Source organism: Marmota marmota, unplaced genomic scaffold, assembly GCF_001458135.2.
Source record: "Marmota marmota marmota unplaced genomic scaffold, marMar, whole genome shotgun sequence".
In the NCBI taxonomy this organism is placed as follows: domain Eukaryota; kingdom Metazoa; phylum Chordata; class Mammalia; order Rodentia; family Sciuridae; genus Marmota; species Marmota marmota.
Genome location: NW_026000171.1, coordinates 6,312,568 through 6,329,498, shown reverse-complemented (window position 1 = coordinate 6,329,498; position 16,931 = coordinate 6,312,568). Strand labels below are relative to the sequence as shown.

Genomic DNA, 16,931 nt, shown 5'->3' with positions numbered 1-16,931 from the left:
TGTGTATATATATATATATATATATATATATATATATATATATATATATGCAATAGAGTATTATTCAGCTATAAAGTAGAATGAAATCCTGTCATTTGTAGGAAAGTGGACAGAACTGGAGGACATCATGTTAAATTAAATAAGCTGGGTACAGAAAGAAAAGTGTTGTGTGTTCTTTCTCGTATGTGGGAACTGAAAAGAAAAAGAAAAGATGACCTGAAAGTAAGAGAAGAGGAATTACAGGGAATAGGAAGGGAGCCAGGGGAAGGGAGAAGGGAAAAGGAGGGTAGAAGAAAGATAGATGGACATGATTAACTATGTGTGTATGTATGGAAATATCACAGTGAACCCCCATTAATTTGTATAATTAATGTGTGTTAATTATACTAATAAAGGAGTACTATAATAATGCATTGGATTACTGAGAGAAGGAACTGACCACTTCTTGGAAGACATCACCAATTCAAAGTCTGAATGGCCCCTTTCCTAGAGAAATGGGCATGTAGACTAGTGTAGACCCTGGGTGGGAAGGTGAGCCAGGCATCCCATTGTGGAGGTGCTTTTCTCTTGCTTTGAAATGTGTAATTATGTTTATACTTAAGAGAGAAATATTTTTTAATCTGAGTATTTTCTCTCTTTAACTTCGAGCAAATAAATTCTCTTTGTTTACATGCCACCTCCATAGCTCCCCAGTGCCTCTCACTTTGGCTCATTTAAAATGTTTTTCCTTGAAAAGGTAAAGATGCAAAAAACCCCCCAAAACAAAACAACAAAACGAACAAAAAACCCACCACAATAGTAATGGCTCAGATAAAACAATAAGAATGAATGAGAGGAACATAAAGTTTGGTGAAATAAATCAAAAAGAATGTTCAATAGGATTCCATTCATAGAAAGCTAAAAAACAAGCAAAACTAAGCCGTTTTTTAAGGTACATATACATAAATACTAAAGCCATAAGGAAAAGTCAGGAAATGATTATAGCAAAGGGTAGTAGCCTTGACTGGGAGGACGGATGGTGTCATGATGAGGAGGGACTTACAGGAAAGGGCTGCTGTGGGCTGGCAGTGTTGTTTCTGGATCTGGATGGTGGTTATATGACGGTTTGCTTTGTCATTATTCATTAAACTGTAAAAATATGTTTTATGTACTTTCCTCAATGTATGCTATATTTTACAGAAATAGCATAAAATGGTATGGAAATTAGTTAAAAAAAACCCAGTAGCTTAAGAATTATAGATAAATATGGCAGATTGAATGCTCTCTTCCAAAATCACACTAAAATGATGGTAGGGAATCTTTTAAAAATGCATAAACTACAAAGACAAAATGAATGGGAAGGAAGACATCAGCAATCAGATATGCACGCACGTACACACGCGCACACTCTTTCTTTTTTTTTTTTTTGAGGGCTTGGTCTTTATTCATTTTTTGTGTCTGAAATATACTTTGATGACATGTTTGGCCTGAGATTCTCTGCCATGGTCTTTAACATCTACACAACTGCAACTACTTACGATATAGGGATTTGTTTTTCTGCTGACTTTTCCAGGGTTTTCAAATTTTCTTTTTATGGCGAGTCTCAATTAAGTTGATCTGGTTTTCAACACACAGTTCTATTACCATATTTTCCTACATAGACTTATGACGGTTGGATGCAAGTATGCACGAATTTCCGAAGCTAGACCATTGTTGATAAAGGTGATCTCCAGCACTTCATTTAAAGCACTTCTAATGTCCATTTCATCCCAGCAGCAATATCTTCCTTGCCATGATGGTAGGTCAATTTTGGAATTGAATTTTGAACTCTCCAGAGAGGTTCTGCCTTTAAATAACCCAGCAATGGTAGCTAGAAAAGACAAACAGTATTTTGAAAGCTGGAAAGTAGATGAATAAGTAGTAACTGTCTGCACAGGTCAGATAGCTGGATCCGAAGCTGCAAAGGGGGAAATTGAGACAATTAAACTTGAAGTTCATAATCCCCAAAACGTTTGGTTTTTATAACATTAGGCATTTTTTGGAAGTGGTGGTGAAAGGGGCTAAAAACTACAGAATTTGTTTAAAGTCTGTTTAAGAAATAAGACCCCAGATTCCTGCTCTCATTCTTCACTACCCTTCCCTGATTGAGCTGAAGACAGAAGGGTTGTTGTCTAATGAGGATGAAGCAGAAGCCCGCTGGACTGGGACATTGCTGGCACAAGTGAGGGCAGGATAGGAGGGGTGTAAGTAGTGCTGGGTCCTCTGACCTGTCTCTCCACTTCACTCTCACAGTGCCAACTTGTAGGCCTTGTACACGCTCGGGAGGGATTTGAACATCCTTCTCTGGCAGAGTAGCTCAGCTTATAGAAGAAGGCACTGAAGATTCATCAGGGTGTACCCAAAAGATCAAGTCAACATGAATCCCACATAGCATTCAGAATATCTTCTTTGTTTTTTTTTTTATTGGTTGTTCAAAACATTACAAAGCTCTTGACATATCATATTTCATACATTAAATTCAAGTGGGTTATGAACTCCCTCTTCTTTGTTTTTTGATGTTTCATATTTAATATGTTCAACAAAAGATTCTTAAATAGCTGAGGAAGGCTTTTAAAATGAAAATAGAAACCAAAGCAAATAAACAAAGGCCGCCTATTCATTTTATTTTATTTTTTGGTACTGGGGATTGAATCTAGGGCCACTAAATTCAAACCACTGAGCTATACCCCTAACCCTTATTATTTTTTATTTTGAGACAAGGTCTCACTAAGTGGCTTAAGGCCTTGCTAAGTTGCCCAGGTTATCCTTGAACTTGTGATCTTCCTGCTTCAGTCTCCCAAGTGGCTGGGATTACAAGTGTGTGCCACCATGCTCAGCAAAGAACACTTCTTTAAAATAGAATATGCAAGAAGAAAACTTATGGGCTGGGATTGTGGCTCAGTGGTAGAGTGCTCACCTTGCATGTGTGAAGTACTGGGTTCTATCTTCAGCACCATATAAAAATTAAATAAAGGTATTGTGTCCATCTACTACTAAAAAATATTTTAAAAAAAGAAGAAAACTTAAAAACAATATTTTCCTCTTGTATTAGAAAAGATCAGAGAAGATTACTTTCCTGAAACAGAAGCTGATTGCTATGTAAAAAGAACATTCAGAATACAAAAAGGAGCTCTGGGAAATTAAAGATGTCATCACTGAGGGTTCTGAATGGGTAGAACCAAAATTGAAGAATCTCCAGGAAAGTAGGGCCAAAATTAGAGATGGAAATTAAGAGGGAAAAAATATGACAATTAGATAATCAGTTTAAGAGGTCCAATATCTAGATATTAGGAATTTCAGAAAGAGATAAGTAAAAAAAATAAAACAGGGGAAAAAATCATCAGTGCAATTACTCTAGCACATTTTCTGAAACAAAAAGGCATTAGTTTCCAGAATGAAAGGTCTTTGTTAATTGCACATACAAATGGATGGAGTAGGTTTATACCAAGGGTGCTCCATTGTGAAATTCAGAAAAATAGGGACAAGTGGATGATCTTACAAGTTTCTAGAAAGAGAGAAAAAAAAAGGTATTACAAATGATTAGGAATCAGACTAAATTCCTAAAGACAATGCCCTTAAAATTCTGAAGGAAACCATTGAGAATTTTATATCCAACCAAACTATCACTCGGGGTTACCCAGCAAAGCAGAGAGGCAAATTGGAAATGTGAAAGGAGATCTTTCCTAGTCATGATAATATAGACACAAGCTGTTGATAAAATCACACATGGTATAACTATTGGGGAAGAAGAGGTGAACAAGCTGAATTCTTATCTTCCATAGTGGGTAGAAAGACTAAAAAAAAATTAAGAAGCATATCACATGGAAATATGCCATTAAATACCAAAATAAACAGCTGAGGGGGAAATGAGAGTAAAAAAAGAGAACTGGAATTTTTTTTTCTTTTTCTTCCCTTCCTTTCTTTCTCCCTCTCTCTTTTTGATGAGCCTTGCAGAACTTACTGATTTTTTGTGTATGTCTAACAGATAAACATAAAAACTGGAAAAAAGTAATAGTTTATTGCTGTAACTGGCATCCCCTTTGGTATTATTTCACATAAATCAATGTTGTCCTTTCATTTATTAAAAAATCTTTTTAATATTACGATAGATATTCAGACAGTATCTTTTATCGGTTGCCTCCTCTTTTCATTGCTTCTGTTCTGGACCATCCTACTGGGACCCTAAGTTTAGGGAGAGGTGACTATCCATCCCATACTCCTCTCTCTCAATTTTTGCTGGGCTTGGCTGTAGCTTTAATGTGTTGTCAGGAAGTTTCAGCTGTGCCTCTTTTATATTTTCTGGTGGTAGTTAGGGATGGTACATTTTGCTTTCTATTTTAAATGGAGAGAAGCATGCCCCACCCATGAATTTCTAAAGGTCACAGTGTATGATTTATTTGCTTAGCATAGTGCCTAACACATAGTGCCTAACACTCCATGGATGAATGAACATGGTAGTGTGATGTGTGTTTACTCATCATTTGCTGCTTCTCATCGTCAAAGTGGATGTATTCATCCTCCTACATCCCCAAAGTGGCTCTTAGCTCAGGCAGGAGACCCTTTAGGGAGACCCTAATAGACTTCCCAAACCCCGAGATATTTATACTTTTGCTACCTGAGATCTAATTATTTGAGGTTCAATACTCAAAGGATTCTTGAAGGATATTTGGAATTTAAGGAAAGTGCAAATGTTCACAAGAGGGAAAAAAAGTACTATGAATTGTTATCACAGTGATTGCCACACCCCAACATCTCATAAAGAGCATAATGCCGTTAGAGAGCTCTTTTTATTATTTCAGTGCACCTATTGGAATTCCCCCTTTATTTGAGTTAAGGCAACAATGCCAAGTTTCTTGACATTCTGCTGAAGGAATATCTCATCCATTGACTTGTTTGGGTAGTTCTGGGTATTCCATGATGATAAGATGCTCTGGTTGGTAGCCATCTATCTTTGATAAACATGAGATTTCATTTGGTCAGCAGCATCTTGTCGACGACGATGCTGTGAACGATGAAGGGGACCTTTGTGAGTAAAGATATGCAGCGCTCTTACTGTTCACTTATCCCTGGGATTTGTTGGGCCCCAGACAGAGTGGTGCAGAGAGCTCTGTGAGGGTGCCAAAGATTAACTTCGTTGACCTCCTTTGTCATTTTGCTAAGGCCTGGCCTGAGGTGCCAGTGTTGCTGTGCAAGGCACCCAACCTGTCGCCTCTCTGTGTAATCCAGAACCCTTCATGCAGCCTCCTGGCAGCAGAGATAAATGCTCCAACAAGGCAAATGAACCCAGAGGGAATAGAAGCCTCAAACCGTGAAAAATGATGGAGACTATGGCCTACTTTCTTGCTTTGTAAAAGTCATTTGCACTTTTCTGGGACACAGCTCAACTCTTGGGCACTGTAGAACAGAGATGTGCGAGAATGCCACTCTGCAAGTAAAGGGCGTTCTCTGGCCTCCAGTGGTCCAGACTTTTGAGCTCCAGTGGAGGCAAGCCAAGCTGGAGACTGTATATAAAACTTTGCTAGCCCATTTGCCTCTTGGGTGACTCAGGGGGCAGGAATGGTTGTTGGGGATTTTTGTTTTTGTTTTGTTTTGTTTTGAAGGAGTGATGTTTGGAAGCAGAAGCACTCAATAAACACATCCTGACCTTGAAACCGCTACCGCAGGGTTTGGCGCTTGATTGTTCTCGGTTTGTTTTGATATATTCTAATTTTGTGTTTCCAACCACATTGTGAGGTCACTAGCAGCAATTTATTTACAAGCAAGCCTCAGTTTTCTCATCTGTAAAATGAAGATAACAATGACTATTTTGCAGGTTTGCTGTATTAGAGGCTTGGGGGATAGGTTTGGTTCTAAATCCCACCATCCACCCTGATTCTCTTCCAGGGCTCTTGTAGAAGAGACTTTACTTCCAAAGAACAATATCTAAACAGGAAAGAGATTATTCTTTTCAAAAACAGTTCAGCAAGCACTTGATACCTGCCCCATCCACTTTAGGTCTCCCCATTTCCTCCCAGTGAGTCTAAGCCAGCAGGCTCTGAGGGGTGCAGTCAACCCCATCTGTCCAGCCTGGATGCGGAGGTTGATTTTATCTCTGTGGGGAGAAAAGCTTCACCCAGTTTACTTTCCACATGGAGGTTGAGAGTACAAGAGAGAGTTGAGAAAATGAGCAGGGAATGTTCAGAGGGAAATGGTCCATTCTTATTGTCCACACATACAAAATACAAATAAATAAAATAAATGGAGGTGGACATGTCTTGGAGGTGTGGCAGTTCTGCCCATTGAATACCCCTAGGTGTAACTAATTGTACTAGAGAGGGGGTGGAGAAAGGAATGGAGGTGCACCCCATTAATAGCAGAGGGTCAAACAAGATGACCACAGAGAAACTTCCTTCCTAGCAAGGAGAGTTAGAGATGATGAACGTGAGACCCTGGAAGACAGTCTTGCCTCCCAAGATGGTGAAAGGGCTTCACAAAGGGTAATTTATTAGTAGCAGTGGCTTTGTCATGGCTTTGTCATTTCCAGAGTGGATGTCCATGGTTCGATAACCATCGAACTTTGCTCAACTGAATTTTTCTTGTTAGTGTGCTTTTGTGGACCACTTCACTGAGAAACAACACAAAGCAATGTCCTTCCTGAACATACGTCTTTATTAAAACTGGAATAATTGCCACTCTTCATTTGCGCTTGTGTCTGTAAAACCAGTGGATATGCTTTTCCTATTTAAAAATAGGATCACTGAAGTTTGTATAATGCCTTAAAATATAATGAGTTTCCTTGTATGTCACTCGAATGTCATAAGAACCATGTGAAGTTGGTGGGGTTAGCAGACTTGCTATGAAGGTAAGGAAATGGATGTTGGAGTGGTGAGGGCACTGTGCCAAGCTCATAAAGTAAATGAGGCAGAATGCAAGTCCTTGAACCCCTCGTCCAGTGTTCCTTTATTGCAATCTGTAATGCCCCTTCTGCTCTGCTGTTGATAGTCTGGAAGCAAGATTTGTTATTTTTCTTATTACTCCTTGATAGGAGACATTGTGTGCATCATTTTTTTTTTTTTTTTTTGTACCAGGGATTGAACCCAGGGGCATTTAATTACTAAGTGCCCCATTTTAAATTTTGAGGCAGGTTTTCACTAAGTTGCTTAGGGTCTCACTAAGTTGCTGAAGGTGGTTTTGAACTTGCGATCCTCCTGCCTCAGCCTCCTGAGCCATTAGGATGACAGGCATGCACACTGTGACCGGCCATTTTTTATTTTCTAAGGCGGGTAAGGAAAATGGCTTTCAGTTTGTGATGAAGGTTCACAGAAAAGAAAAAGGGGAGGGGGATCCACGACTGTCTTTAAGCCTGGTCCAGATGCCAGAAGAGTTTGGCAAGTGAGTTTAGCATTGGTGAGTCAGGCCCTTCCTCCCCCGCTCCCTGGCTTTTGGATGGATTTTGCAAGGACTCTGGCGGCTCTGTGTTATTTCCCTTGGCCTCTGAGGCATTCCAGGGATGATGACGGCTTGTCAGGGTCATGGCCCCAGTACAAAGCAAGGGCTATTTGTGGCTGATCTGAAACATAACTGGAGCCACCTGCGTCTGAGGCTGGCTTCTCTGGCTCTGGGGCCTGTGACCCAGCTGAAGTAAAATGTTCACATCACTCTGTGTGGTAGATAGCAAGAGCAATGTTTTTTTCTTTAGGGTTACCTGAGTAATTGGAAAATGAAGCTGTCTACTACCTTGCCATGTTTAATCAAGTGTCATTCCATTCCTAGGGCCTTGGGATGTCTCTTCTCTTTCTTTGTCTATCTCCATTCGACTTGCCTGAAAGCTCCTGCTTCTTCCATGAAGTCTCCAATCCCTGAATGCACCTGAACTTCATGATTGTCACTCAAGTTGGTGCTTTTAATACCTGCCCTGCACTGTTTTATGATTATTGCCTGGACAATGATCTTGACTTGCATACTTTGGGGCCAGACACTGGGCCTGTGTTCTTTCCTCTCTCAAAGTGCCTGGATATGCTGGGTACAAGGAAATGATTACAAAATTGTTTGCTGGGAACCCAGAGATCTGGTTTTGTTACCTAAAGCAAACCCCTTCAATATTTTGGGTTCTCAGTTCTTATTTGTAAATTGAAAGAGTTGAACTGGGTGAGCCTTAGGCTCTTTTCCAATTCTAAATCCTAGGGCTAATTGTAGATTAGTCAAGAGACTTCACTGTCTTAACTGTCTATAACTGCCATCCCCACATTGCAACCTGTTAAGCTGTCTTTGACTTGTCACCTGCACCTATGATTTGGCTGTATGTAACTTAAAAAAAATACCTTCATATTCTCAGAGGAAGGTCACAGAAGAGAATGAGACAGAATTGAGGAGTGTTTAGAAACAGAGTCTTGGGAGTCAGACAAACCTGGGTTTAAGTTCTATCCCCATCACTTACTAGTTGTATCATCTTGTAAGTGTATCTTGTAACTCGTTATCATCTTGATACTAGTTGTATCAAATTCCTTCATTATCACAAAGTTAATGCCAATATCACAAGGCAATTGATAGATAAGAGATAACAGGTGTCTGGCGCATATACAGTATAAGTGCTCAAACATTAGTGTGACAATCACAATTGTTACAACTGTGGAAAAGGGCAGGAGGCAAAGAGGTGTGTTTTCCAGTCCTTCAGTGAATACTTCCTGATTTGTACACTCTGGGTTGTATTTTAAGACAATGCCTTTATCATTTTAATAAGCAGTGTAATGATTTGAGGAAACCCATTTCAGTTCTAATAAGAACACTAGCAGTACTAATTATGCACATGATAGCATTTTAATAGAGTTCCATAATTTATGGAATTGGGAGAGACTTAGGAAAACACGGATTGACTCTCTGGAGTCTCAGATTTCTGGTGAGTGATTCAAACAGTTACTCTTGCTTCTTGCCAGTGAAAATAAATCAAATGTAAACCTTTGTTTCTTCACCAAATTGTGAAAAATGGAACAAATTCAATGATAAGAAACTGTTTTAATGAGGCACTTCATTCTTGAGGTGATTTGCTAAGGAGAGAGTCTCCAGTTTGTCCCTGAACAACCAAAAGCAACAGACCCATTATTGTACTTGCTTTGCCTTTCCCAGAAGCTCTGAGCTTAAGTAACTGAAGCCTTCTCAAGTGTTAAAGTTGGAGGATGGCTGAGTGATCTAAGCAATTAAAACTAAAGAAAGACTTAGAGTCTGAATCACGATTTTCCCTGCTCTGGGATGCTGGGAATGTAACTGACTAACCTTGGATGCCTCAGTATATCAAATGAAAAAAAAAATACATTGATGCAGTATCAACATAAGACTTTAGAGAGTGAGACCTGGATGAACGTAACCTGATTTGTGGGGAAACAAAACTTAAAAACTTATGGTGATCATTTATTATTTAAGTGAAAAAAATATATGTTCAGCGAATGTTAACTTTCCGATAACTTCAGGACAGACTCCAGGGGTATGTGTGTGTGTGTTAAACTGGAATCCAAGTGCTTGTGAAGGGTTCCAGCACATAGTGCCTTCAAGAAACAAAGGGAATAGTCTGATCAAAATTATGACTTTTCATCAGTAGTAGGTGAGCTAGACTTAGGCCTTCCAGATTTCCCATATCTTATCTTGGCAATTTATGTTTAACTGAGTTTTACACTGACTCTTTGAGTCTGAAAGAATGATGTAAGATAAAGGGGAAACAGAAAGGCAAACTTTAATAAATACTCAGCAAAAATAATTAATGGAAGTAGCATACACGCTGAGGGCCTGTAGCTAGTAAGGAAATTGATAAAGATAAAACAGAACAGTCTGAGACTTCAAGAAGTGTCTTCTACTCATTAATCCCATTAGTTCTCTAATGATTTATCAAGAGATTGAGGATCTGTGGGGACATTCCTCCAAGTTTTCCAGTCCCATTAAGCCCAGCAAACATTCTCTACAACTTGGGGTGATGGGCGTTTGTACCATGTTTACCCATCTTCCTCTAGTTTGTCCCCCTCCTTATGATCCTCAGTGAAGTGCAGAGAGATACTTCTACCCTTGGTATTGAATCTTGGGGATTCTCACACTGCTTTGGAAGGCAAGAGAAACTAATGAGCAGGCAACATGTCCTTGGCTTCTCTTAAGGCGGACTGACCAATTCTTCATATGGCTTTGGTATTTATTTAGGGTTTTCATGGTGGGTACACAGACTGTTCCCATTTCAAATGCCTCATTAAATTACAAGTGCAATGCCTAAGAAGTGTCAAAAATGAGAGTAAAAAAAGACTACTTTTATAGTCCCTTTCTTGATCTAGTATGGTGGGCAAAGGGGTTTGCCAATTACTACTAGTCTTACAGATAATAACCTTCTCAACAGCCTTCAGTTTGTCCTGTATAAAATGACAGTGATAATAAAGCATCCCTTAGAGGCTGTTAGGAGCATTAAGTGGGTTAAAATTTGTTAAATGCTTGGCACAAGGCCTGCCTGATGCTAAAGAAGGCATGTTGGGGGCTGGGGATGTGGCTCAAGCGGTAGCGCGCTTGCCTGGCATGCGTGCGGCCCAGGTTCGATCCTCAGCACCACATACAAAGATGTTGTGTCCATCGAAAACTAAAAAATAAATATTAAAATTCTCTCTCTCTCTCTCTCTCTCTCTTTAAAAAATATTAAAATTTCTCTCTCTCTCTTTAAAAAAAGGCATGTTGGAGCTGATATTAAGAATAAGATTCATTTTGGGAAAACAGGATCAGGAAGAAGACTAGTCAAGAGATTTCTAATTGGGAGAATAGTAGGATGTGAGCAGACCTCTGTCCTTAAGTGTCTGTATGTGCCTACCACAGAAATAACAGTATATCAGACACAGTGAGGGAAAAAGACCCATGCATCTTCAAGACTGTGAGCACAGTACAAAGATGCTAACTAACCATGTGTCAGTAATGCTCAAAATTTTAATATTCTTTTCAGTTACTTCATTTATTTAACCTATGTTTACTATCAATCTGTGTTATACATTGATGTTATAGATAAAAATGATTCATTTAAGTAACCAAATCATTAGACCACAAGTTCCTGGGTGATTAGGAAAAATGGATTGTACTGGGAAGACTTCCTAAAGAGTTGATGTCTGAGATTAGATGAGTAAGAGTTATCTAGTAAAGGGATAAGGGTGTTCCAGGTAAAGATTGCTGCATTTGCAAAGGTATGGATGACAGATCACTGCATGTGACAAATCCTTGTCTGTTAATTCTAACATCTAAGTTGTCTTAGGTTTTGTCTCCATTGATTGTCAATTCTTTCAAATATAGGCTGTTTTTTTATATGTCTAGTAATTTTGAATTGTATTCTGGACATTGTTAATGATATATAGTAGAGTTATGAATTCTGTTATATTCCTCTAAAGAGTGGTGATTTTTTTTTTTTTAAATCTTAGTAGGCATTTGACTGAACTCAAACAGAAAACTTTGCTTTTTCCTGTGATAGGCAAATGTTAAAAATTCTGATCAGTTCTGGTAATCTTAGCTGAGTTGCTTAGAATGTGCCTCATGAATTTGTAGCTCCAGAGTCAGCCAGAGATCTTGATGGATTTATATGCAGAATTTGGAGCTTTCCTTTTGAGGCTCTCTCCTTTTTGGTATGTCTTCTGTTTTCTGGATCTCCAAAACTTCATCTTTTGATTCTGAGGGTTTTTATCTAGTTTTAGCCATTCATTCTAGTTTTAGGCCTAGTGCTGATTCTGGCCTGTTCTTGAGGAAAAAAAGATTCAAACCCCTGAAAACTTATCCTCTTCTCTCCATTTTTACCTGCATTTGGTTGCTCTCTAGTGCATACACATAGTTATCATTTAGTGATAGCTATTTGCAAAAGATAGGTTCAATATAAGCTACTTTGAGATATTAGAAGCTGAACTCCCACAAAGAATATTTCAAGAATATGGTTGGAGGGGAGTATGTGTGTTGCAGGGGACTGGAAGGACACCCAGCTTAAAGGAGGGTAGAATCCAGATCATCAAGAACATCACGTGTTATGCCAAGCAACTTGAACTTTATTCTGAGTGCTATGGTAGAAGAATAAAATGATCAGAACTGTGTCTCAGAAACATTGCTTTGCCTCCGTGTGAAAGATAAGCTGAAGGGGTGGAAAATAGTTGGGAGACTGAAGGGTAAGACACAGTTCAGCTCTCTTCTCTGTAAGATGAGGGGCTGAACTAGTTGATCATTAGTATCTTTTTGTGCCTTGAATATTTTGGTCTTCCCATTAATGCTGTTATTTGGCCTTACTGGAGCTGGGAGTTCTGTAAGGCTGTTTTGTTCAGCATAATACACACACCTTTAAATGATGCCATTAGTGAAACCACACTTGGCGGTGTTCTGGGGCTTATGAATAGATTGAGGTAATGGTGTCACAAAGCAACACATGTGAACACACCTTAGGTGGTTAACAGCCTTCGAATTTCTGCAGCTACTGCTTCAGACTTCCTCTATCATAACATGTATTTGGTAATTTTATGGCTACTGTTAATCTGGTTTTGATTTTTTTCAGTCCTCAGAGAGAAGGAGATGGGCCGTGTAGGAATTCAGTGGTAGAGACCTCTTAAACTTGGGGCACTGAAATTGGAAAGGATAGGAATATGTTCTACCCCAATCCCCTGAGAACTTCAAGAGATGCTGATGGTGAAGGGCGTGTTGATTCCATCCCTTCCTGGTTCTGATCTAGCAGGAAAGGGAGCTCCCTGTGCCTCAGGATGCCCTGCCCCTTCTGAGGCTTCCTGTTCTGCCCTGCTATGGGTCAGAAAGACTGTGACAATACACTGAAAAGCAACACCATCCTTGCTGAGGATGGGGAGTCCAGGGTCCAGTAGCTCACCTTCAGCATGACACACTTTTATGTGCCTTGCCTCAGTAGGAGTTCAGGTCTTTTAGAGCTTAAAGGAAGCGGAGTGCACTGCCTTGGTAAATTGATCCTACATTTCAGTTCATAAAATGTCAAGTTTTGGGAGTTGGAGAGGCAGCCACACAATTAACAACAATGCTGTTGTTTGCAAACAATTGGAAACTAAGGGTTTCCTCTTAGGATTACAAGGCCTGGCATGGTGACTGGTGAATTACCTTCTTAGATTTTTATTTCAGTTTATGTCATTTTACTCAGAATTGATTATCTTATATTGTTCTAAAATTTGTCTTGGATCTGTGCCTAGTGTGGTGTGTGTGAGTATGATCAGTTCAGCTATTTGCTAGGCATCTGGGCTTGGCCTGAGGATATTGACATGGTTAAGACAGCATCCTTGTCCTCAGGGAAGCCCTACTCTGAGTACCTGCTTGTGCCTTTCTTTGGCTGCTGGCTTTCTGCTTTGCACATTGAACTTGTAAACATGGTGTGCCTTTCCATAGTGGTTCCGTCTCCTATCACCTTGTGGTCACTGAATTGGATTTGGTGAAAATACCAGGAAGTGGGAGAATGTGCTTGTGCCATGTGATGTTCAGGTTAGATCACAGTTGACATTTGCCAGCTTCTGTTTTATTGGCTCTGGTGGAACCAGCTTAGGCTTGGACTGCTCTGTTATTTGAGTTGCTCTAAGACCTGTTCCAAGTTTGTCTCCTACTTCCTTGCCTCTCTGCCTGAAATTTCTGTCCTTGGTGTAGCTGATATGGGCTTAGCTGCTGCCCCCAGAATCCTCCTACTTATGAATACCATTGTAGTGGAAGATGTTGATTAAGGAATCACAGTAACTTATTTGTGCCACTCTATTTGAGAACTGTGGACGACAGAAGTGGGAGATGGGGGTGAGTTTCAGGGGAGGGGGCAGAGAAGAGAGAGAGAGATACAAAAGAGCATAGCAGGGGTAGGAAACAGGAAGTCTCCTCTGTTTTGGCAGGCTCTGTTCCTGTCCACCTGCCCGCCCCCCACTCCTTTATCCCCAGAACTTAGCCTAGTGTTTGGCACATAGTAGATGCTCAGGAAATGAAAACCCCAGGTCCAGCTATGGCTGGCAGTTAGCTCTGTGAATTTCAGCCCTGACTTTAGTCTGGCTAGGGCTGAATCATTAAAGGATTCTTTGCGTTTTTGAATAGTGGAATTTTTGCTCAGTCTTGTTCTTTTCAATGTGGCTTTGACATGACCAGGAATATGAGAAACGAGGTATCTTTCCCAATAAGGGGACAAGCCCTCTGCTCTGATTCACCATTTGTGATGCAGATCAAGCACCTGTTTTAAGGGGGAAAATTCATTTTGGAACAAGAGAAAGAGTTGCTGAAGCATGACCTAAAAGAAAGGAGCGGAGCCTGCCCATCCTGGTGCTTCATGTTTGGTTGACTAAGCCAAGTTTGCTACAGGACTGGGTCTTGGCCCAGGATGGAGAGTATCCACTAATGAGGCAAGTGACTTCGAGAAGATCAAAATAATTAGTCAGTCTTCATTGCTAATGTGAGTCACCATCTTAAAGACATTATGTTCCAACTGGAGAGTTAGGGAGCTGAGGTAGGAGACTCCTGTTCTTACTCCCTGGGGGATGCCAAGTGTTTCTGAGAAGCCTGAGAGCTGGTGGAGAATGGAAGGGGGCCTGGGTTCCATCCTCATGCCTTCCTAGTTGCTCCTTCTCCTCCCATGTCCAGTGGGAAGGAAGCTGAGGGGCATGGTGCACCATTAGAGCTGGAGGTGGGTTGAAATGGACTGCTTGGAAGCAGATGGGGGGTCCAGCAGAAGGGATACAGCTTGCACTGCTTGCCTGGCCTTAGATTCTGAGAAGAGCTTGTCAGGCCTACGGAGGCTTCTGAGAAGTGTTTGGTACACCGGACTTTCTAGATGGGAGTGGCTCCCATCTCCACATGGAGGCAGGGAGAGGGGCTGGATGATCTCTGTGTCTTGGACTCACCCGTTGGTGTGACTCACAAGGCTGCAGAGTACCCTGTGGCAGGGAGAGATGGACTCAGACTCTGTGGTTAGTTTTCAACATATGGCTTTTAAAGAGCTGGGCTTGATGACTGAGAACATCTTTTCCCTGGGGTATCCTTGAGTAGGTGAGCTGCATACAGGTCTGGCAAGCTGGTTGACATCTTCTCTGAAGGCCGGTGCAGGAGCAGGATGACCTGACAGGGTAATAAGTTCTGTAGGTGTCTGGCCAGAGTTGGAGGTGTGTCTGATGGAACAGAACTTGTTTGGAATTGAGCACGTTGGCTCTGGGGAGACACAGCCCTTAACTTTTGTTCTCATGAATTCCCCTACTCCAGCCAACTTGCAAATGAGAGGCTGGAGCTGAGAGGGGGTTGCAGCTGACCACAGCCATCACCCCCAAGGAAGAGCAAGCCCAGATGCACATCCTGCACTCACATCTTTTGCCTGTGGAGCCTGGAGAGATGAGCAGCCCCTGTGAGAAGTCTGTCAGAATGAGCCAGGAGTGGAAAAGCTCACCCATAGCGAGGGGGCTCCTTGCTTAAACTCTTTGACCTTCTTTCACTTCTCTCTCTTCTCCCTTTCCCCATAAATAAATAAATATGTATATATATATGTATATATATGTGTATGTATAATATATTTTTTTAATTATGGAAACATTTGCTTATTTATTTATTTATTTATTTAATGTGGTGCTGAGGATCAAACCCAGTGCCTCATATGTGTGAGGCAAGCGCTCTGCCACTGAGTCACTACCCCAGCCCTCCCCATAAATATTTTTTGAGTACCCTTCAGGAGGTTCTAAGTGCTGGAAATGAGGTGGCGAATAATGAGGTGGTAGGTAAGGTTGATGTTTTAGTAGGAAGAAAATTAGAAAGATAAGAGACAAACAACTAAGTATTTCAAATCCTAGTAAGTGCTGTGAAGAAAATAAGATAGTGAGGTGGACAGGGTCTGGGTGCCTGGCTATCTTAGATGGGGCAGGAGGGAGGGTCCACCTGGGAAATTCCATGTGGGCCATGACCCTGAGGTAAAGAGGTGCTTGATGGAGGTCTTCGAGGAAGGGCATTATATACAGAGGGAACAGCAAAGATGATGGCCCGAGGTGGCAAGACCAGAGTACAGGTGGCCATGGTGCCCTGAGGGAGAGCAGAGCCTGGTCTGAATCATCGTGTGGAAGAATGCTGATCCAGAATTGTTTGTGCTTTGGATTATGAGCAAGACATAAACTCCTATTGTGTTAAGCCACCTAAATATTGGTGTTTATTTGTTACAGCACTTAGTGCGACCCTAACTAATACAGTATGAATCATTGTATGTAGCAGTTAAGAAAATCTAAAGCAAATGTGGAAATTTGAGCAGAGGCCAATTATCACCTCGGCAACAGCAGGAGTCCACGGAAGAGCCAACTGGATGCTCGCCTCCCCCTGTGGCTTGCTGTTCCAGCTAGTCTGAGCCAGAGGCTCTGTCCCACTATAATGTCAACTCAGAAGGCAGCGTTTCCAGACTCTTGTCACGTCACCAGGAGCTCTTGGTCCTCTAATTAAGCAATAATGTGCTTGTCCAATAAGTACCATATGGTTGCAATGAATCAAGACCAAATTATCTTAGCTCTAAAAATTAATATTAGTGATGATGACAATAAAAATCTCACAATTTTATGTCTGCTTTTCTTCAGAAGAGCTCAAAAAGCAAGTATTAAAATAAATGTCCAAATATCCTACCAACCGTACCTTAGGAAGAAATGCAGACCCACAGAGAAGTTGGGGAAATGGCTTCAGATTTTAAGAGGGTTCAAATCTTCCTCTTGTTTTTACTTTGATCTCATAAAGATAGCTAATCTTTTTCTAGCAAAAAAACCAGAATAGCTATAGGATTAGGGAAATGGGATTATCTTCATGTCACAATAAAGGGATGAAGCACAAATAAGGGACTGAAATTAATTAGATATTACAAACTGCCAAGATTGATTGGAGAGAGCCAGAGTAGACTTACCCTGATGAACTGTGTCTCTGGGGAGAGGATATGGGTGGGGACAGGGAGGGGGGTGAGG

The 16,931-nt window shown here is 40.8% G+C and overlaps 1 protein-coding gene and 1 long non-coding RNA gene across 23 annotated transcripts in view; one reads left to right on the top strand and one right to left on the bottom strand.

The window, feature by feature from the left end:
* Positions 1-16,931, top strand: part of Cacna1c (calcium voltage-gated channel subunit alpha1 C) — a 698,188-nt gene that overhangs the window by 173,181 nt on the left and 508,076 nt on the right. The gene's annotated exons all lie outside the window — the stretch shown is intronic.
* Positions 8,456-16,931, bottom strand: part of LOC125611860 — a 30,124-nt gene continuing 21,648 nt past the window's right edge. Inside the window, exon 3 of the long non-coding RNA XR_007342096.1 lies at positions 8,456-8,466. This is a non-coding gene — a long non-coding RNA (uncharacterized LOC125611860). The remainder of the gene's footprint in view (positions 8,467-16,931) is intronic.